A 21499-nucleotide genomic window follows, 5' to 3' on the forward strand; every position below is an offset into this window, starting at 1 on the left:
CCCCTGTCCTCCCCGCCTGGCCAAACCGCTGAGAAATCCCGGGACAAAAGGATCGGATGTTCCAGGGCCTCCCTGGCTTTCCCAGCTCACCACACACCCTCCGCCCCCTTCCTTCCTAACGTCCATTTATCAAATATATACACACAAATCGCTGCCGATAAATATTTAATGTGCACGCCAGCTGAAGAGAGGTATTCTTTTATTGGAAAATCCACACACATTTGCAGCCGCCTGGGAACGTGCACACACACGCGGTGGTCTGGGGTGCTTCGGGGGCAGGGGCCGCTCGGGCGGGGAGCGCGGGAGAGGCTGTAAGCCCTCGTGCAATGATACAAGCTACATCCGAGGCGTTAACCCGCAGCCTCGCCGGCATGACCAGGCATCTGCCGGCCCAATTTCTGGAGGCAGGACGGTGTGTAAATGCGGCGTTATGAATCCTCAAAATGAATCGGCACGTCCCTGGAGCTCCCCCCCCCACCTCCCCCAGGCGGCGGGAAGCGGTGCTGGCGACAGGGCCAGCCTCCCAGGGAGTGGAGCCCTGTCAGTCTCCCCACTGCGCGGAGGCTGGAGACTGACTTGGAGGGGGCCCAGGGCTGGGGCCCTGAGGCTGGGCAGGTGGGGACAAGGTGAGGCTGGAGCGCGGAGAGGGGCGAGGCCCACAAACGCTGCTTTCTTCTGCCACCTAGCGGCCGGAGCATCCTACAGCGGACACACTGCTCCTTGCGCCGGCACCACAGCTCATTTGGGGAAGTGGTCTCGGGCTGTGTGTTCTTCAGGCACGGGCCACAGGGAAGAGGCACCTGGTGTCCGCAGGACCGGGAACTGCACACATTCAGCAGCCACGTGCGGAAGCTCACGGGCACAGGAGGCCCTGGGCCAGGTGCTCTGTCCACGTGGTCACGGCAGCTTTTAGGGGGAGCTGGTCTCTGCACCTGACTCTGCTCTGGCCTCCAAGGCTCTCAGGTGTCAGCCACTAGGGCAAGGCAGCCTCTCGCCCCTCTGTGAGCCTGGGTGGGCAGCCCTGGAGTCCCCAAGCAACCCTGGGCTCACTGAGGACCCCAGCAGGGACCTGGGGTGCCAATGCTTCTTAACGTCTCTGCCTTCCTCTGCGCGCTAGCACGCAGGTGGGCCCTAGCAGAAACCACCCCGCCTCCCTCGTGACTGGGTCTGCAGCTTGGAGCCCAGTGCCCTGCCTCCGAGCGGAGCCCTGCACATGTTTCTGGAAGAGAGAAACAAGCCACGAGTCGCCCGGAAGGGAGAGGGGGCTGATGGCCAACAACCCCTGCCCTCAGAGTCCACCAAACCAGCCATGGGGTAAATACAAACTGTACGAAGGTCCGTTACGATGAGTCTCGCCATCCCCATTTCTCAGGTGAGAAAACTAAGGTCCAGGGGGGCATTCTTGGCCGTAAGCAGCAGGGTTAGAACAGGAATCCAGGCACGGCCGTGAGCCCTGAGCCCTCCCGCCGCACAGACACCGCACCTCTGGATGGGGCGGCCACTTTCAGGAGCTGGGTCTGCTTCCTGAGGCGTGGCCGGGCCTGGCTGAAGCGGGAGGCTGTGTGTGGCAGCGCCTAGAAAGCCCTGTGTGCAACTGCAGAGACCCAGTGACCGACCCAAGGCTGCTGGGCAGGGGACGGAGCCAGACTGCGACCCAGTCATTCCACGCACACCGCGTGCAAGCACCCGGCTTCTGCCCAGCGGGGCTCCTATCTCCTCTCCCTTCGTAGTCCTGCCTAGTTTCTAGTGAGCAGCCTATAGGTGTGCGAGAGAGAGAGAGAGAGAGAGAAAGGTTAATTTTGCCCTCTCGGCAGCACGCGGCAGGCTGTGGATGCTCCGTGCATGGTAAGCAGTGACGGGGCTGGAGAAAGGCGAGGAAAATAATTAAAAGGTGGAGAAAACGGCGGGTGAGGAGGGGTGCAAGGAGCTGTGTTTCCATGGGCTGCACATGCGGTGGTGGAGAGCTGGGCACAGGGAGCTGTGACAGGACACCCGGGACTCACCAGTGACGGTGGGCAGGGATTGAGGGAGCCCAGGGCGGGGGAGGTGGGGCTCGTGGCTCAGCTCTGCACAGCAAATGAAACCCCGTGTCCCACGCCGGGAAGCCAGGGAGACGGCTACAATGGAGCGAGCGTCCTCCTGAGAGCAGGACAGGGGCGAGCGGGGCCTTACGGAGGAAGTGCAGGCCCAAGGTGAGATCCTAGGCGGGACCTCCTCAGTACAGCCGCGCCTGCGTACAACCACCAAGCCAGCCACTGCCAGGTCTTTTAAATGCGAAATTTCCAGGTACAACTGCACCGTGGGGACAATGGTTTGGTGCTGTCGCCTCTTCTCTTACAGATGAGAAAACCAAGGGCCACAGCAGAAAAGGAATTTGCCCATGTCCCATGACCTGGGTCTCAAAACCCGGGCGGGCTGTTTCTGATGCATGCCAGGACGATGCGGGCAGCCAGTGGCTCTCGCCGCCGGGAACTGCCTGGGATCATATCAGGCCAATACTAATGATCTTGGAGAGATAGCAAAAGAGAATTAAAAAGAGAGAGGGAGGAAAGGCTGGGGGAGGGAAAAAAAATCGATGAAGTACCTTTAGCCTCTTGGAGATAAGCGATGTATAAAGACCAGCCATTATTAAGGCTCTTATCTGACAGCAAGGGCCGCGGAGCCATTTCTAAGAGCGGCTTTTACAGGAAGTTCCCCGGGAGCCCTCCTTCCTGGGGAGCCGAGGCCGCTTTGGGCTGAGGCTGGGCAGGGCCCCCAGGGACCAGGGAGGGGAGACAATCACAGGGCACCCAGGAACTCCTCCCTGCGCCCACACTCTGCCGCCCGGGGAAGGAGATGCATGTGCGCGCGCCCCACTGTGCAGATAATAGAAACCACAAAATAGCAATTACTGTATCAGAAGCTGTGAATGAAGAGGACACGCCGAGCTTTTAAACACGGCCCTCCTTCCCTCCCCCACCACGCTCACACCTCGGTAACAAACTCACACCTCACTTTTCCAATTATTTCATTCACCTCGGGTTCACCAATTACTCCCCCTGCCGCGGCCCCACCCCCTCCGCCACGCCGGGAATGCACGATTGGTGGTGGTGGGGTTGGTGGGACTGGAGTTTGCTGTCGCCTGTCTAATTTCTTACGAGGGGTGTGTGTGTTGGAGGGGGGAGGGGGCAGCGAGGTGTTGAGGGAGACAAGCCAATTACGCCTGGCCTCGTAAACAAGTCGGAGGTACGCAGATCGTGTTTGCACACAGCCGGGGAAGCTGGCATGGTGTGTGCACCCTGCATGTGGAGGGTGGGGGGGTCCTCCCTCCCGGCTGGCTGCACGACCCCTGCCCGGCTCGGCTGCGGCCCCGGCCAGTGGCTGCAACTAAAAAGAGATGAATCATCCTATTTCTCTCTCTCCCTGTTTGAAGGGATGCACTCGGGGGAAGGGAGCCAGAGGAGAGGTGAGGAGGAGAGAGGGAGAGAAGCCTCCAAGGATGTGAGCTTCTCTTTTGCAGCTACGCTGGGGCCCGGTTCGGAGGCTCAGCGGGCGGCCAGAAAGCTGGTCAAGTCCTGCGGCGCGCTGCTGTCACCAAGGGGCTCAGACACATGCTGAGGAGCCGAGGGCCCTGCTCCTGGGACAGGGCCACACCCTGCTCTTTCTGGACCTTCTGGCAGACCTGAGCCCTGGCAGATGCGCTGAGCCCCACAAGGGGCTGCTGGTGTGACTTGGTCCCGCCTGTGCTCAAGTCAGGGCTGAGGGAAAAAAAAAAACAAGCCCGCGGCGACCCCAGGGACCCTGAGTGGGAACAGCGCAAGCTGAACAGGAAGGGCTGGCCTGGCAGCAAACATCCATGCTGGGCTGCTTCCGCTCTTCTAGGGGTAAGGAGAAATGGCCGCATCTCTGGGTGTGGGAGAGCCTTTCGGACACACCCCTGCCCATCTCCCAGCACCCATCCTTCCAGCCGGCATGGTGGGCAGCCCCTGGGCACCTGAACACCCGAGACGCTCCGTGCCAGGCACTGCCCTTCCCACTGTCCAAAGGGGGGGGGCATGATTTCCTTCCCAGGCCTCACCATGCGGGCTGGGATGACTTGTCCAAGGTCCCACGGTGGTGAGGAGCCCACGTGCTGGCCTGGGCAGTGTACCCAGACGGCCCTGTCCACGAGCAGTCAGCTGCAGGGTGCCAGGAGGAGGGGCCCGCAGTGACCTGCGTTCCACGGACCCTCGCCCTGCCTGGGAGGAGCTGCATGGAGAGTCTCTCAGCCAGCAGGAGGGCAGACACATGAGACGACGCAGGGCTCAAACCACGCATGTCAGCTGTTCGGGTCCAGGGCCGAGGGCTCCTGGCCTTTCTTTGCCCACCGTTTCCCGTGCGCACTGCCTCCAGTCTCACACGGATGGGCCAGTCATCACACGGTGCTCCTGCTCCTTGGAGTAGTTCCTGAGCATCTCACTCGGATTCTGGCTGTGCCCGCTTCCCAGTCTTCTTTCATACCCTGTCCCTACCTCCCGTGCTATGGAACATCCACACGGGTTTTCCACCAGTGCCCCAAACGCGTGAGATGGAGGCCTCAGGGCCTTTGCACTCACTCTTCCCATGACCTGAAATGCTCGTTACCTAGACAGTCCCACAACTGACCCCTCGTCACTCAATTCTCAGTTCAAACACCACCTCCCCAAACAGGCCTTCCACAGGGACCCCATTTCACAGTGACCCTTCATGCCACCAGCTCCTGGGTGACATATTCACGCAGCGTCTGGAACAGCTTGTGTACTTATCATCTTCCCCTTCCTTTTGCTAGGAACTAAGTGCACTCCAAGAAGGCAGGACTCTCAGATGCTGTCGTGTCCCCAGAACCCGGGACTGTGTCCAGCACTCTGAAAACACACCCCGCCTTCACCCAGTCCCGGATCCCGCATCTGCCGAGTTCTCCCCCAGTGCTGGGTTCCCAGGTCTCGTGCGTTATCTCGGAGAACACACGCTGTTGGAGAGGCGCAGTGCATTTGGGCGGCAGATTCTCTCTCTCTCACGACGGCGCTTTTGGGTGACATGACATCGAGTCGCTACACGGCGCGTTTGGCCCATGGCCACACCGATTCCTTCAATCGCGGCAAGACAAAGGGGGTGCCCTCTTTCCTTCACCAAGGGGCCAGTGCCTAGGCCGCACCCTGCTCGATGGGAAACGGAAGACAGCCGCCCTTCGGCAGACAACCTTGGCCCGGGCGCCGAGCCTCCGCGCGGCCCTGCCCGCGGTTGTGTGGAGCGCGCGCAGGCTGCGGAGTCAAGTCTGCTCACGCGGGGAGCGGCGGCTGGGAAGCCGTCTAATGGAGGCGTCTGGAGGCGTGGAGTATCCTCCCTCTTTGTTCTCACGGTGCTCTTTCTAAAGAGTGGCTTTTAGGCTGAACTTCTGCAATTGCGCCCGCTCATGGCGACGGCAGCTGGACGTGGAAAGGTCACCTCATCACCGACAGTGCAAGGCTCCCTTTCGTTTTTGTCTCTCGGAGGCTGAAAAATGGCCTGCTTGCCGAGAAAGTGGGAGAAGAGGTGCAGGGGACGGACTTTTGCTTTTCTCAATAGCCTTTCATGGGGCCGTCTGCAGGCAAGCGTGACCCTCGTTTTCTAGATGAGAAACCCCAGAGAGAAGCACTTAAACGGTATCGTGGAGTCAGAGTCGGGCCGCGCTGCCGCAGAGCACGCGGGCTCTGAGAGAGGCTCTGGCCGAGGGGCCTGACCCGGAACAGGGAGGCTCCTGGCCTGGCTCAGCCTGCGAGCTGGGTGCCCAGGGTGAGTCGTGATGATCGAGAGAGAGAAGGAGCAAGGTGGCCAAAGCATCTACAGGCGTGCCCGGTCAGTGAAAGGGACAGGGGCTGGCGTCCGGGTTGAAGACTCCCAGGGCAAAAAGCTGATGGAGAGCTGGGTGTGGGGGTGGGGTGGGGTGCAGCCAGCAAATGGGCCTTGGGCCAGCGGCGGCAGCATCAGCTGGGAGGTCAGCAGAAGTGCAAGGGCGGGGCAGGAGTCCGGAGCGGTGGTTAAGCTGTCCCGGGGGTGCCTGCAGCCCAGCCGGAGGGCACGGGTTTGCTTTCCAACTCCGCTCTCCAGCCCAGCTACCTGCTGTGCACACCTTGTGAGTGCTGCTGCCTCCAGGGCTTGGGGCCCTGCCACCCACATGAGGACCTAGATTGGGTTCCAGCTCCTGGCTTTGGCCTGGCTGTTGCAGGCGTTGGAGGAGTGAACCAGTGGATGGACGACATCTGTCTCTCTGCCTCTCAAACAAGCAAACAAGAAATGCAGTTTGTTGCTGCCCTGGTCTGTCTTGACCAGAAGCCCAGGGGCTGTAAGGGGCCTTCCCGGTGGCTGTGAAGCTGCCCAAGGTGGAGGACCACTGCCGGCCAGGCTGGCTGGCCAGGACATGTCCGGGGCCAGCACTGCCCACTCGCCGTCCAAACAAGCCTGCGATCCAGGGTCTTTGAAGAAAGGGGTTTCTAGGATTCGGCAGCAGTTACACACTTTCAACACTCCAGCTGCAGATAGGAACTCCAGCTGAGTTTGCTTTGGATCTGGCTCTCAGGGAAGCGAGGGGCTGGTCTGCTGTTCCCTGACCGCCTCACTGCCCGAGAATGGCTCTTGGCGTGGGCAGCGCGGCCTCTGGGCCCCTCTTGCCCGGCCCTGCAGCCTTCTGTGCTGCTTGTGTTCAGTGAATGCGGCCTCCGCAGTGCTCAGTTCCTTGCGAGCTCCCCAGCTTGTGACACGGCTTCTACCCCAGGTGCACACACACGTGTGGCTGCCCTCACACTGAGGGAATCACCCATCACCATTCTCCAGTCCCCAGCCCCCCGTGAAGCCCGCCCTCCAGGGAGGTGACTATGATGCGGCTTGTCATTCGGGCGCTATGGCTCCTGCACGCACCTGACAGTCGCTCCGGGGCATCTCCTCCGTGCAGCCCCTGGCCTCCCTGGAGCACACACTTGAAGCCAGTGGTCTACAATTTCCCCTCCCGTGCTGGGCGCCCCTGCAGTACACAGCTTTAAGCATGCACCCCCAGTATCTGCACACCCTAGTTATAAAGCCCTGTGCCATCCCGTTTCACCAGGTACATCTTTGCAGAGCCAAACACTAGGAGATCGAAAGGATGCGATGCAACTTGGCATGTGCCTCTTCCCCGCCTGCTGTCACGGGCACTCGGAGCCACCCCTCTAACCTGAGGGCACACCACATGCTCCCATGTCCTGTCTGGGAGGCAGGGACGATGGGCCCATTCTACATAGGGAGAACCTGAGGCTCAGGCTGCTTAAGGGATTTCCCAAATGTACCAAGCTAGTTAGTGATGGAGCTGGGACCCGAACGTGGGCCTGACGGAAATCCCTAGCCTACATTCTTGGCTGCTCCCTTGCACTAGAGTGGACAGACCCGCACACAGCACAAGGATCTGTCCAGTGAACCAGAGGACGGTCCTCAGAGAGACTCACAGAAGGAGAGCTTTCCACGCCAGAGAGGTTGCTGAAAAAGCAGCATTTCTCAAACTTGTCCTGAAAGCCGACCACAGGACTCCTGGGCTTAACACAGACGTTTCTGGGGCTGAATGTGTTGGGAGAGAGACAGCTGGTTAAACAGCGGTGAGCCGACTTCCCAGGAGCACCTTGCCAGTGCCTGTGAGACATCAGCTCTGGAGGGTCTGTGTGCAAAAGGGAGACAGAAGACCCAGGATTTCTCTCTCCAGCTCATCCGGCCCTCGAACACCCTCTTCTCCCTCCAGGCCAGAAAACCTGCCGGCATCCCTGAGGACACGGGTGCTCCACGGAACACAGCCGGGAAAAGGATCCGAGCGACGGGAAGAAATACGGCGGCGGTCCCGGAAGGCCTGAGCACGCTACTCACGGAGGAGAGAGGCCTTCGTCTTCAGGAACACCAGGAAAGGCAAGGCAGGAATCAGGAACGGAGTTCAGTCTGGGCTAGCAATGTCTTTGGATCTGCACGAGTCGGTGCTGAGCACGTGACACCTCCCAGGCCCCTGTGGTGTCTCAGGTGGGACATGGCAAACAGCAGGCTGGACAGCTGACCCCGGCCAGGGTTTTCTGGCCACACAAGCCGAGATAATCAAGAGAGCGAGCAGAAGGCACAAGACGGGCACCTTTGGTTCCGGGCACTCTGGAAAGCGGTTCTCCATCTTACTCATGCGTCCTATTCACGTTTCCCGACCATGGGACGAAAGCGCCCCGAGGAGGCACCCCTTGTACCCCGGTACCCCTGCCTCCCCGGGGCTGAGCAAGGCCCTGAACGGCTCCTGATCCCCCTTCCTGGAGGAAGCGGGGATGGGTTGCGCCCTTGCGCCCTCTGGCCGGGGGCGCGCATCGTGGTCGGTTCTACCCTCTGCCCGAGTGGGTTAATGACACACGCAGCGGCCGCTCCCCCCACCAGCTCCCCCTTTGGTCTTCGGCTGCCTCAAGTACAGCTAATCCCATTACAAGAAAATAAAGTGGATAATTCAGGCTAATGAAATCGTTACGAGACTGTGGCCAGGCAGAGGTGGACATTGAGAACCAATTTAACACCCTTTGGTGTCGTTATCCTCAGTGCTGGAAATGTCTGAAAGAAGGGCAAAATTAAAGGGGAAAAAACACCCGGCTTCTCTTTAGCTTACAGAATTTGGCTGCCACGTGTCCTCCTGTTCGCCATTCTCGCCGTCATGCCCAGAACCTCCACGGTCACTCCAGAAACCCCAACAGGAGGTACAGCAACACCCTGGGTCCCCGGCCGTGGTCACCACCACGAGGAAGCCGGTACCCTTGGTTCCGCCCACCTCCCACCCCTGCTGCCGCTCTTACAAGGATCACAGGGGTGAGCGCCCCCCAGGGCTGCTGGGCTCAGCACTGGGGTCAGAAACCTCGGGACTGGATTTGACTCTTTGCTGGGATCTCTATCAGGCAGGGGGTCCCCAAACCTAGAAGCCTCTGAGAGCCACGCCAGTGAGGCAGACGGAGATATAAGGTGAGTGCCGGCTGCTGAAGCCCCAGCCTCTGGGTGAGCTCAGGGGCTGAGCAAGAGACGCCCCTGCCACTGTCCCTAACCTGCATGAAACAGCTGCTGCAGCCGCAGCCACTCCTGGAGGCGCTGTTCACGCCAATCCCCGCGCTCCACATCCTTGTGCACATGCAGAACGAGCCCGAGCAATTTCTCTTCTCTTCCCTGGGAGGGACTCTGGTGCTCAGAACCTTCGTGAGGCCTGCATATCACAAGTGCAGATTCTCTGAGTCGATCCCCATCCCCATCAGTGCGACATCGCTCTCCCCAACCATGGTGGCCCATTCTGGCACCTCAAGCTCAGGGCACGAACCATCCAACCACTGGATCTTCCTAACTGGGGGCCGTGGAAGCAGCGAGAGAGTAAGAAGGATGTGGAGCGAGTGGAGCAAGAGCTACAGATATGCAGAGAATTTCTGAGCCGTAGGGTTTTGCATGGACCTTAATGGGCACAGGTGGATGGGCAGAAAGTTCCAGTTACTGGGGCCAGCGCTGTGGGGCCAGCTCTCTGCTGTGGCCTGGGAAAGCAGTAGAAGATTGGCCAAGTCCTTGGGCCCCTGCACCCATGTGGGAGACCCAGAAGAAGCTCCTGGCTCCTGGCTTTGGATTGGCATAGCTCTGGCCATTGTAGCCATTTGGGGAGCGAACCAGCAGATGGAAGACCTCTCTCTCTGTGTAACTCTGACTTTCAAATAAATAAATAAATAATTCAGAAAGCTCCCTCTGACAGTCTCCCCGCGAGGCGTGCCGAGCAGCACCCTGCGATCCTGACCCCACCTTCCCCTTACTGCTCAAGCAGAAGGCTCCACGGGGAGACGTGACATCGCGTGACTTCCCTGCAGCCAGCTCCCTGGTGGGCTAGCGGACAGCGAGAACGGGGCCAGTGGTGGCTGGCAAGCAGTAGGTGCTCGGGAAGAGACACCTGCTGGACGCCGCTGTGCAGTATTACTGAGGAGGTCTGTCTGCTCCTGGCCTGGTCCTCGACACCAGCAACAGGAAGTGAGAGAGGGGAGGGAGGCTTCATTTACCAGGCACCCCCCCACCCCCGGCCACGTGGCCCAGAGCAAGGGGGCACGGGACATTGACATGAGGTCTAGTCTGAGGTCTCGGGGTTTGCATCCAGGTCTGACGGCAGAGGTCACCTACTTCCTACCTTGCAGCCCTAATGCCCTCTGCCCTTGAACTCACACCGTAGGGTCTTAGCTGGAGCCCGCCAGCCACTGGGAAGCCACGAGGCAAAGGATGGAGGAAGGAGGAGATGACAGACAGGGCACACTCGACAGCGTGGCACACTCGAGGTGCCTGCACCTGCCATTTGGCGGGACGCCCTGGCCCCTAACCCGTCAGCCTGCGTGGACACTCCTCCCGCCTGTGGCTGTGATCCCCGGTATCCACCTGGCCCTGCTCGTGGCTGGGGAGAAGCAGAGAGCAGCACGGCTGCTGTGTCTCCTGGGGAAGCTCCAGGCCCTAGGGTCACAGCTGGGGTGGGCTTCAGATACCGACAGAGGAGCCCCAACAGAGGCTTCCTCAGAAAGCTCAGCTCTGCATGGAGCAGAGAGGGAGGGCCCAGTGCCTCTGCAGAAGATGCGAGAGGCAGATCACACATGAACCATTCTGGCAGAGGCCTTGAGGGTCCGCCCTGGGCAGGCAGAGACAGGCTGCTGGGCAGCTGGTGACCGATGTCGCTGGGCCACAGTGGGAGAAGAGCAGTCGCCCCAGCTGGGACAAACACTGTTTTTAAAAGTCCGGGAAAGAAAACAACAATAAAACAATTTGAGCTCAGGATGGCTGTGAGGTTTAAGATGCAGGGGAAGGCTGAGATGGATTTGGGAGGTGGATCATTTGTCTAGGGCCAAATAAACCAACACGGAACTCGATTCAATTACAGAAAGGGAAGAGGAGGTTTGGAATTGGATGGTTTATCAGCAGCCGGGAGCGGAGGGGTCTGACTCAGGTCTGGAGCCTGGGACAGAGAGGAATGGACCGTAGGGGGCGGGTCCTGGGGGACAGCAGGACAAGCAGACCCACAGCAAGGCTGGTGTGCGTTCTGGGGGGGAGGGGAGACTCTTCTCTTGACAGCAGAGCAATCAGGGCCAGGTAGGACTGGGGGTGTGGGAAAACCAGGGAGCCCAAGGCAGACGCGAGCAGCAGAGAGGTGGCCAGTGGGCAGTGGTGAGGGACACAGCCCCTGTTTACCGCGCAGGCCAGTCGAACAGCATCATTTGCAAAGTTGGTGTGGAGGGAAGAGTAAATTATGGTGTCTGGCGAGGCACAAAGCCCCGGAACGTGCTCTATCTCCTGCTCCCGTGTGCAACACAGCACGGGGAGGGGGGAGGGGCTGCTGGTGAGACTCCCAGGCCGCCTCTGTGCAGCTTCCTCTGGGGCCAGCCTATGCCTTGTGGTGGGGGTGTGCTGGGGGCGCTTACTGTGAGGAGAAAACACGCAAAGGGCTTCGTGCTCTTGGGGCTGTGTCTCCGGCTGGAATCAAGCCGCGGAGAAGCGAACCTTCTGTCCGGACCAGATGTGGCGTTGAGACCGCTGGGGGAGGGGCGGCAGCTCCCAGAGAGAAGAGTTTGCAGCCCATGCTCAAACTGGGGGGAGGTTCAGGTGGGGTGGGGTCCAGCAGCCCCTCAGGTTACGAGCCTCTCTCCTCTGCCTCAGCTTACCCCTCTGTGGGATGGGGCTCCCAGCCCCCACACTTGGCAGTCGAGTGGAAGATTAAGTGAGAGGACCCACAGTGAACACTTGCTGAGAAGTGAAACGGACGAACGAATCAGTGGGGGCTGTTCCAGACTTTTCTGGGGTGACACTCCCGCAGTGGTCGCCAGCGCACCTGCCTGGACATCCCCTCTCTTGTCCTGCTCTCCCTGCTCCCTGGGGTCACCTGCCCATGAACCACTCGCGCCAAGCTCTCTGCTCAGGCACGGCAGACATTCACCATTTATCTTATAGCCCCTGGCACTGCTTTTATACCACACGCATGCTTTGTACAGACATCATCACGTACATTCTGACTACTTCTACTTTATTTGCTTGAAAAGGCAGAGAGCTGAGTGAGTGAGCACCCCCCTACTGCTTCACTCCCCAAATGCCCACAACAGCCAGGGTTGGGCCACACCAGAGCCAGAACAGAACCCCATCTGGGTCTCCCACAACAGGGGCAGGGACCCGAGTACGTGTGCTGTCACTGCTGCCTGCCAGGGCCCGCGTGAGCAGGAAGCTGGAGCCAGGGGCTGGCAGTTCCTGGGCAGTAGGCTACATGCCTGCTCCGCTGTTTTGTTTTAGAGGCGAAAGACGAGTCACTGATGTTCAAACACCGGCCTTTCCAGCCGTGGCTGGCTTTGCAAGCTCATCGCTGCCTTCTGAGAGGTGCGTGCCGAGACAGCAGCCGTGCCTTGATCTGTGTGCGCACAGCACCCAGCAGAGTCACCTGTGCCCGTATTCCCTGGGCTGCCAGGGAACTCCGGCTTTGTCGACCATTCCAGGGAACAAATGGCACAGATGTCGCCCTCACCCTCACCACTCACAAGCTCCCCTGGCCCTTTTCCAGATGCTACACAGGGCACCAGTGAGACCCCTTTGTGGGCAGCCTGGAGGGTGAGAGAGAAGGGCTGGGAGTCCCTGCTTTGAAGTCCCTCTCTGGCAGGCCCTCTTCTGGGTTCCCTGAGTGGTTCTGACTCACTCCCCACCCCGAGCGCCTGCCCCTGGCTGGTCCCTCTGGTGCCAAGCTGGTGACCTAATAAATTCAAGATGCCCAGTTACAGATGGAGTTTAGACGAAGACCAGGAAGTGCTGCGTGCACGGGACACGCCTACACAGTTACGATGCCTGCTAAGTCTAGACTCAGACTGAAGTGGGCATCCTGCGTTTGTGTTGAGTCTGGTGCTCCCTGCAGGGACACAGTCCTGCTGCTACTGGTCACTGGGTGCACCCCCCTGCTCCCCACCCTGGCTTCCAGGATCCTAGCCACATCTGGAAGAAATCCACTCACTAAGGGACCCAAAGCAGTGGAGGAATCCAGTTTCTGGTTGAGCAGTTCTCGTCCGGCAGCCTTGCAAGCGGCTTCGGTTTCTTTGGGGGAGCTGCGCTGACCCGGGCCTGGGGCATTTAACACAGTCCCTGCCTTGGTCTCTGCCTCAGGTCAAAGCCACCTCCCCTGGGAGGCCTTGCCCGCTCACCTGAGCTACACTTCCAGGCACCACGGGCCCCACTGCTCCAAAACACATCCGCGAGGCGTGACCGCACTGACGTCATCTGACTTCCTGCCCATTTCCCTCCCACGTGTTAGCTCTGACTCCAGGGGCCTCCTGGGTGTTGGCCACCAGGGTAACCCCCACAGTCTTGTACTCAGTGGTAAGACTGTGGGGGCCCAGAAAGATGGGGCCCTCTCTACCCCGTCCCCTTCCCTGCAAGCACTGCTGACATCAGTTGTCACCCAGCCTGCGGATCGGATGCTGGGGACAGCGGCCTGGCCACGCCGGCACCCACAGGGCCACAAGAGCTTCGGGTCCCCAGATTCGCTTCGTTACACACGCAGGGCTGGCCTCAAGCGGGGGCTGCGGGGCACGGACCGTAGATTCCCCACCCGGCCCCGAGAATGACTTTTCTCCAGCAAGTTTCCTGGCGGCTGCAGCTGCAGAACAAAGTGATAGAACTCGAGACAGGTACAGTTGCCATGATACGGCCGCCGCGGTAATTTAGCCGCAGAGCTCTGGCTCCCTTGGAATAATTTACCGATCTGTCATGGGAAGGGAGGAAGGAGGGCAGGTGTCATGTGGCTGGATGTCCCCACCTCCAAAAAATAATCTAAGTTCCTGGAGCCAGAGGAGGCCGCCGGCTGGAGGGCTGGAAGAGTGAGGACAGTTTTCACCAGGACGCAGGTGGGAGTGCCTGACTGATCTACTTTTAAGGGAGGGAGACAAGTGAATTAGAAAAACCGCGGGGCCGTCTCCTCCAAGCTGCCTCCTCGGGCTGCCAGCCACCATCCCTGTGCATCCAGAGCCCAGACTGTCTTTCCTTAAAGCAACAGCTTGCAAAAAAAAAAAAAAAAAAAAAAAAGAAAGAGAAAAAAAAAAAAAGGCAAAAAGCTGGTCCCCACCTTCCGGCCTCAGGGGCTCCTGCATGGAAGATGACAAAACCAGAACCAGGACAGGAGGCAGCACGCTGCAGTCTTGTAGATAACAGCTCGGAGGGCAGGACTGGATAAGAAAGGGACCAGCGCTCCGGGCCCCTGCCTCCCTCATCTGAGAGGTTTCTTAGGCTGGAGAAAACCCTTTGTTCTTAAACCACATGTTGCTTCCTTGTGCTCCCAACTCTTGGAAATAAGCAGGGACCGGGGAGGTCTCTCTGGAGGCCTGGCTACTGGACAGATACAAAATCTCCAGCAGAGACCCCAGACACACACTGCACCTGCTAGGCTGCACATCACTGACTGCACTGCTGGTGGCCCTGCCGGCTGGGCCCTCTTGTACCCACACCTCGGCCCCGGAACCTGCCACAGAGTCCCGGGGCCTCTGCTGTCTGGGGTCTACATCTCAGGCCCACGGTGGCCTTGTGCGGCCCTGCTGGGGGAAAGTGCCCTGGAAGCCCAGGGCAGGATCCAGGAGGAGACTCAGCACTAGGCCTTTGCCTCTCAGGCAGAGCAGAGGGAAAACCCCAGGGTTCTTGCTGCTGGGAGCAGGTGTCGCCCAGCTGTTTAGGGCACTCGGGCTCCTGGCCCGGGGGCCCTGTGACCCTGGGCAAGCCCCTGCTCCCCACTGCAGGGCCTGGCTGCTGCCCAGGCTCTGCCGGGGGCCCTGGCTTACTATCAGGGTCAGTGCCGTCCACCTTCACCTCCCCAAACTCGGGCACTGGGCAGTGCACGGAGACGTACTTGGTTGCCACGACTGGGCAGAGGTGCTCCTGACATGTGTGTATGGGGGCCCCAGAGGCCAAGGACGCAGCTGGACATCCTACTGTGCACGGGATGGGCCCCACCTCAAAGGAGCACTTGTCCCACATGTGCCAAGGCTGAGAATTTCTGGTCTGCGGGCCCCAGGGCCTTGTGGCCACGTGCACACCTGGACGCAGAGCCCAGTCTCTCAACACTATCCCCACGCTGCCGGCTCCCAGGAGAAATGGCTGATCGCCGTGCCAGAGCTGGGAAGGCAAGCGGTAAGTGAGCAAACGCCCAAGGAGGAATGGCCGAGAACAATGCTTAAAAGAAAAAAAAATGACGGACATGTCAGAGGACACGGTCCACCTTGCAGCGTCTCCCACTGGCCAAAGTGGGGTCAATTTCAGCGCCCTCATAAACAGTGACAATGACAGTAATGTCACTGGGGAACGGGGAGGGGTGGGGCATTGAGAAAAGCCCTCTGCAGGAGGACCCCTCCCACACACCTGGAGAGAATGGCAGTTACAAACCCATCCTTTGGCAAGTGGCTCGGCAACAGCTAATTCAGGCGAGGCTCATCAGTGTGTGCTGAACCCAGTGAGACCACATGAGGATCACCTCACTCACAGCATTTCTGAGATGCTACGGGGAAAACAGTGATTTCGTAATTAAGGGAAACGGAGAAACTTTGCAGAAAGCTCCTGGCCAAAACTGCTTCAACCACGGGATCAAAGACCACAGCACCAGCAAGGGGACCAGTCTTTGCCGCCAGAGTCGTGGCCCCATCTAACCACAACAGACACGGCCACGAGGATGTCCACAGAACAACCAGCCCAGCTTCCCACAGCCATTGGGGCAGGCAAAACAAAGAAACACTAGGCAACACTGCGTAACGTCAAGGAAACTAAACAGACGTTGAACCAGATGGAACGTGTGGTTCCGGGGCAGCTCTTGGGTCAGAGTATATTTTCGCTCTTGGGGACATGATTAGAGCCACTGGTGGAGGCTGAAGGAGGTCCACAGACCAGACGAAGATGCGCTATCCATGCTGATTTTCTGGTTTTCACCACTGCACTGTGGTTGTGAAATGAACACTGAATTTCAACAAATTTAAATATTTAGGGGTAAAGAAAAGACGTGGATGTCGTAACTTATTCTCAAGCGATTCAGAACAAAACCTGTGTGTCTTTGTGAGGTTATACCATTTATATTAACTTGGGGGAAATTTCTGTAAGGGTATCGGGAACTCCAGAATATTCTCCCAGCTTTTCTATATGTTTTTAAGGTTTTTTTTTTTTTTTTTTTAGTTAAAAAAAGTTTACCACTTTATTCTCTTATATCCCTACTCCCAGCTTTGCCATTTCAACTGCTAACAGGCCCAGGCACACTAAGACAGTCAGGAGCCAGCGTTGAGGGGCACTGGGTTAAGCGGATGCCTGGGACACCAGCATCACGTAGGAGTATGGTTCCAGTCCCAGCTGCTCCACTTCAGAACCAGCTCCCTAAGGCACCTGGGAAAGCAGCAGAAGATGGCCCAAGTGCTTGGCTCCTTGCACTGGCATAGGACACCTGGATGGAATTCCAGGTTCCTGGCTTCGGCCTGGCCTAGTCCTGGCCATGGCCATCCTCTGGGAAGTGAACCAGAGGATGGAAGATCTCTCTCTACTTCTCTTTCTGTAACTCTGCTTTTCAAATGAACAAAGCTTTAAAAAAATTACTTATTTGCATTTTGTTTGAAAGGCAGAGAGACAAAGATGATAGACACACACACACACATACATATACACAGAGAGAGAGAGAGAGAGGGAGGGAGGGAGAGAGGAGGGAAGGGACAGAGGGAGAGAGAGAAAGAGGTGTCTTCTATCTGTTGGTTCACTCCCCAAATGTCTGCAAAAGCCAGGGCTGGGCCAGGACAAGGCCAGGAATCCAAACTCCATTCAGGTCCCCCACGTGGATGGCAGGGACCTAAGGACTCCCTTGGTCCTCCCAGGGTGCACACTGGCAGGAAGCTGGGATTGGGAGCAGAGCTGAGACTCGAACCCGGTCCCTGAATCTGGGATGTGGTTCTTATCCCCTGTTCTGCAGTGATTTATCTGCTATCCACTCAGCATCTATGTACTGAGGACCTCTGCAACCCAGCAAAGGACTCCCAAGTGCACTGTCGCAGGCACTGGGGGAGAGCAGGGGAGGTGTGGAACCTGCCTGCTGCCAGGGAGGGCAGGCAAACAGCCTAGTGGGTGACATTTCACCTGGGTCAGCGGGGTAACTGTGGTGAAGACAAACACAAGCAGAAGAGGGGCTCAGAGTGAGGGGCAACAGAGCTGGTTCTCACAGGGTAACCACGGGCAGGAGGCCACACGGCTGTGGGTGACACCAACATATGGGCAGAGAGTGGCTGCCACGGCTGTGCAGGGCCACACCGTCCAGGGACAGAGGTACCTGGCCAGGAAACGGGTGGTATTTAGAGAAGGGGTTGTCTTCTCAGACTCCAACAAAGTCTGCACCCCAAGGGGACTTAGTCCTCACCTGGGCCAGAGGTTGGCAACTACAGCACAAACCAGCCCACGACCTCAAGAAATAAGAATGCTTTTACATCTTCATTTTATTTATCTTTGAAAGTTTGATTTGATTTATTTGAAAGGCAGGCAGACACGGACACATACACACAGAGACAGAGATAGAGAGACAGAGAGAGATCTTCCATTCTCTAGTTTATTCCCCAAATGTCTAAACCGCTGGGGCTGGGCCTGGCTGAAGTCAGGAGCTGAAACTCCATCCAGGTCTCTCGCCTGGGTGCCAGGGACTCAGCCACTGGAGCTTGCACCACTGCCTCTCGGGGTGGGAATCCCCAGGAAGGCAGACTCGGTAGTAGCTGGGACTTGAACCCAGACACTTCGAAAAGAGCTGTGGGTGTCCCAAGTGGTGTCTTAACCACCATGCCGAACACTTGCCCTGGTTTTTACATTTTTAAATGGCTGGGGGGAAAAAATCACAAGAATACTTTGTGGCGCAGGACGGCGCAGAGTTCCACTGCACTGTTCACGGTGCAGCCACGTGCACTGGCTTCCTTGCTCTCTCCAGTCGTCTGAGCTACCTACAAGGGCTCAGCGCTCCGGATGGAGGCCTCAGACCCACGGAGCCATCTTCACTAAGTGGCTCTTAGTGGCAAGCGTGCCACCCACGTGGTGGGGGTGCTTCAAAATGCCCACACCCCTTAGACTGGTCATGCTGCATTGCGATTCTGCCCGAGATAAGATGCCGCTGTTTGCAAAAACTCCAGCAGCCCTGACAAACGGCCCTTCTGAAAGGACGTGCGTGGAGCCAATCTGCTTAATGACACACAGGAACCAGAAGAGGCCAGCGCTCTATCAAAGAACACTGTCTGGCTTTGCAACCGCTTTGCAGATTTTAGTCCCAACCCGGTCTGGCTTTGAACCCAGGTCTTTAACAGTGTTTTTTTTTTTTAATTCATCTGAAAGGCAGAGACACAGATACAGAGATCTCTCATTTGCTGACTCACTTTCCAAATGCCTGCAACAGCTGAGGCCGGGCCAGGCCAAAGCCAGGGGCCAGAAGTCCAATCCAGGCCTGCCGTGTGGGTGACAGGGAGTGCTGGTTCTGGCTGACTGGGCTGGCGGCGCCACTCTCCCCAGGTCCTGGGCTCTGCAGGGACACCCAGCCTGCGATGTGCTGACGTCGCACACTCGTTTTCCATCTCCACGTGCGTTCTCTCTCGCGAGGCAGGACTGCAGGGCAGTTCTCCCCACTTCAGACAAAGAAGCTGAGGGGCCCAGCGGACAAGGGTCAGCTCTGCCGGGTCTGGGTCTTCACCCTCTTTTCCTGCTTCTGAGCTGCAGGCCAGGGACGAGGCCACCCCTCTGAGCTTGGCCTCTCTTTGCGTCTACAATGGAAATAGGGTGTGCGTCTGGCACAGTGGCTAAGACCCTGCGTGGGGCGCCCACATCTCATACCGGGGTGAGCAGGACGGAGTCCCAGCTCTGTTCTCAAGTCCAGCTTCCTGCTCAGGAAGGGAGGCAGCAGGTGGTGGCTCAGGAACCTGGGTCCCTGGGCTCGGCCTGGCCCAGCCCTGGTTACTGCAGGCACTCGGGGGAGTGAACCAGCTGATGGGAGGTCTCTGTCTCAAAAAACTAGCAAGTAAACGACTGTTGTGAGGACTAAATCTGAAAGGGGTACGGGAGAACTTAGCTTGGCGTCTGGCACATGGTAAGAACATACAATAAAGGCAGAGGTTCTTAACCGAGGGGCTGCCTCCCAGAGGGCACTCGGGGATCTGTGGGGACTGCGAGTCCTGCTGGAGTTCAGTAGGTGCTGGCCGCACACGGGAGATGCCCACAGGCACAGGACAGCCTCCTCTGTGCCGAGAGCCGCTACTTGGAAAGCAGCCCCCTCTGCTGGGTCCTCCCCGAGCGAGGACCATTCTCCGCGTGCGGTCCCTCAACCCCGCCGCCCTACGCACGGAGGGGCAGTCAGCAGCACCCCTGCTTCTACCCACCAATGCTGGCAGTGCCTTCTAAGCTGCCCCACCGCCCAGTCTCCCGCCAGGCCCCAGTGTCCCTGGCTGGTCCCCACCGCTAGGAAGCAACAACAGCACACCCTGAGACTGCAGCGCTGGGGAGCCAACAGGAAGCAGGACCCCCAGGAAGGCAGCAGGTGCCTCTGTAGCAGCTGAGCCATCTCAGCTCTGGATCTGATCCCAGAGAGGGGGCATTCAGAGCCCCTCACGGAGCATGGGCTGATCCGGGCGCGTTCTGGGAAGGAAACAGGAGTGAGACCCGGTCCGCTTGTCTGGTGCACAGAGATTGCATCCTCCTGCCATCCCTAGGCATTTAAGGCTCCCCCAGCGGTCCTCAAGGGAAGGCAGATGCGGGCTCACTGCTCGAGCAGCAAACGGCTGCTCGCTGCTGTCACTGACAGCTTTTTTTCCACACTTAAAAACAAAGCAAACAGGCAAACAAACAACGCATTTTCAACTGCCAGGTAAGAGGCGGTGGGTAGGAGGCATTATGTATTCCCCTGCCTGGATGCTCCGTGCCGGGAGGGGCATGCATGTGCAGCCATTTACCTTCCGGCTGGAGAGGGGGCCTGGGGAAGGGAGACCCAGGCCCTCTGCTGCACTTCACTCAGTGGCGGGGAAGAAACCACACACACAAGAAAAGGCTCCACTGCTCAGAGCCTCGGGTCCCAGACCGGCGCCTCCTGCCCCGGCTCCCTGGCTCCCCGGCTCCCAGCTCTGCGACTCAGGCTACCCCGGGCTTTGTGGGCAGAGCCCGGGGCTGCTGGGAGCCTGGGAGTGGCAACCTCACTGATTCAATAAATGAACTCTGACAAGCGTAAACGGTTGTGTGGATGGATCCTCTCTCGTCCCCTTCTCCCTCACTGCCCAAAAACTCAAGAAAAATAAATTAAAGAAAACATGAGACACGATCCTTTACAGCCGCGTCTCTTGCGGGAGTCGGGCAGACGCTAACGCTGGGGGCAGGCGGAGCTGCCTGAGCCGGCGGGCTCTGGGCCTGCCGTGGCGAGGTGTTTTCCCTTCCTTCGCTCGGCTGTTTTCTTTTGCTCCCTGGGCGCCCCTTCCTCGCGCTCTCCCCCTCTCTGGCGGGGGCGGGGACGGGGGCAGGCTGGAATATTATAGCGGCTGCCATGGGTGTCTTCAGCCAATCGCAGGCGATGGCAGCTGCCTGCACCTTGCTGACAGCTACTGTCAAAATACTCTCACAACCGGCGGCTCGATAATAACTCGAAAATGAGATACAAATGAGTGACTCTTCATGGGTGGAGCGCGCCCACATCCTCCCCCACCCCAGCGGCTTCCGAGGGCAGCGGGGGAACACCACGGGGAGACCGGCTCAGAAAACCAAAGCCACCGTCCGACAGGCTGGACTCCCTCGAGGGGGTCCTGCGGGAGGCTCGGGGCCTTCGCCTGAGTGACGCAGCACGTGTGGCCCCAGTGCAGCGGCCTGTGCCTGGGGGAAAGGACCCCACCCCCCATCCAAGGCGCCTGCAGCAAAAGCCCTAGAAAGAGAGACGCGCAGGCTCCCTCCTGAGCCCCAGGCCGCTGTGTTCATGCATCCAGCTCTCCTAAAACTCGTGCCGATTCTCCCGGGTGGAAGCCAGCGTTAGCCCAACTTGTTAGAAACGCACACATCGACCGCGGCGGCACAGCACGCGCCACGCTTCCTCAGCAGGGAGGGGCTGCGGCTGCAGACTGGGGCGACTCAGGGGGCCCTCGTCGCTGGCCAGGGGTGGTCCTGGCTGGGCAGCACCGGATCGTCCAGGTGGCCGGGGAGGAGGGGCTGGGGCTCCTGTTCACTGAGGACATGGCAGGCCTCTGAAACCGGCAGAGCCCACAGTGCGCCCACCCAGGGGACTGGGGGCCCTCAGCTGTCCAGTGACTTGGATTTCTTTTCTTATGAACAGAGCTACTGGTCGGCTGAATTAAGAGAAGCTAAAAGGATGAAAAAAAGAAGCCAGCCTGTGCGAGGTTGCCGTTCAGGGACTTCCTTTAAATTTCAGGGAGGCAGTGGCCACCCGTCCCAGGGAACAGCAACCGTGCTGCCCGGATCACACGTCTTCCACACGCTCCGCCCCGCCTCCCGC

The 21499-nt window shown here is 58.9% G+C and overlaps 1 protein-coding gene across 1 annotated transcript in view; it reads right to left on the bottom strand.

The window, feature by feature from the left end:
- RBM19 (RNA binding motif protein 19) overlaps positions 1–21499 on the bottom strand; it is a 108127-nt gene that overhangs the window by 28537 nt on the left and 58091 nt on the right. The window lies entirely within an intron of this gene.

Source organism: Lepus europaeus, chromosome 23 (genome assembly GCF_033115175.1).
Source record: "Lepus europaeus isolate LE1 chromosome 23, mLepTim1.pri, whole genome shotgun sequence".
Lineage (NCBI taxonomy): Eukaryota > Metazoa > Chordata > Mammalia > Lagomorpha > Leporidae > Lepus > Lepus europaeus.